Source organism: Schistocerca americana, chromosome 2 (assembly GCF_021461395.2).
Source record: "Schistocerca americana isolate TAMUIC-IGC-003095 chromosome 2, iqSchAmer2.1, whole genome shotgun sequence".
NCBI lineage: Eukaryota > Metazoa > Arthropoda > Insecta > Orthoptera > Acrididae > Schistocerca > Schistocerca americana.
In genome coordinates, this window is record NC_060120.1 from 967,740,186 (window position 1) to 967,741,159 (window position 974).

Consider the following 974-nt stretch of genomic DNA (forward strand, 5'->3'; position numbering starts at 1 on the left):
TGTATTAGTGAACATTGTTTAATAGAAAATATGTTACCTTTGGAATGATATAGAAATTTATTGAGATAACTTATACAGTCGGTAGATGTGTCATTTTGTAGCAAACAACCTCAAGTTTGATTCGCGCAGTGCATCAGTAGCCCTTCCACCACCAGGAGAGCCAGTACAGTGCACACCTACCAATTCTGTAGGTTATCTCAATAAATTTCTATATCATTCCAAAGTCGCAAAGTCCTTTAGACTCACCCTGTTAGAGAAGACATCAAACACTGTTGCTTGAAGTTCATTGATCAGCTATATAAAGAGCATGGCAGCAGAATTTCTGCTACAGATCTAATTTAAATGTCATTTTATTTGTATATAGTAGCCTAAATGGAAACATAACTACTTTCTTTTTCTTTGAAAATTTTGAGAAGGCACTTGGCGCTATAAAAGCAGTTAGTACAAAAAATATTGTGTGTGGTGACTATAACATAGATTTCAACGAGAACTAAAAGGACTGATTTAACCGGGAGGATTTATTAAAAACTTATAACATGCACACAGCCATTAAATCCCCTGCCAGAGTCACCTGTCACCCAGTGGTACTATAGATCAGGTACTAATAAAACAGATAAATATTTATTCAAAGCTGGAAACATGAATACAGGTTTCTGTGATCATTATGCAATATTTATTTAATTCCCAATAGAGACCATAGGTAACAACCAACCACAAAAAATGAGGAAAGGTAGAAATTGTAGCAACAAAAACTTACACATCTTGGGCATTTGCTGAAAACAGGAACATGGAATGACATGTACACTGTGAGGGCACATGTAAAGTTTTGACATGTTCATGGCAATATTCTCACATTATTTCAGTATTTCTTTTCCAGTTAAAAACTAAAAATTCAAAACTAGTAAAAGAAATAGTTTTTGGCTGACAACAGGCATTAAAATATTTTGTGTTGAAAACAGAAGACTTGAAGAAAT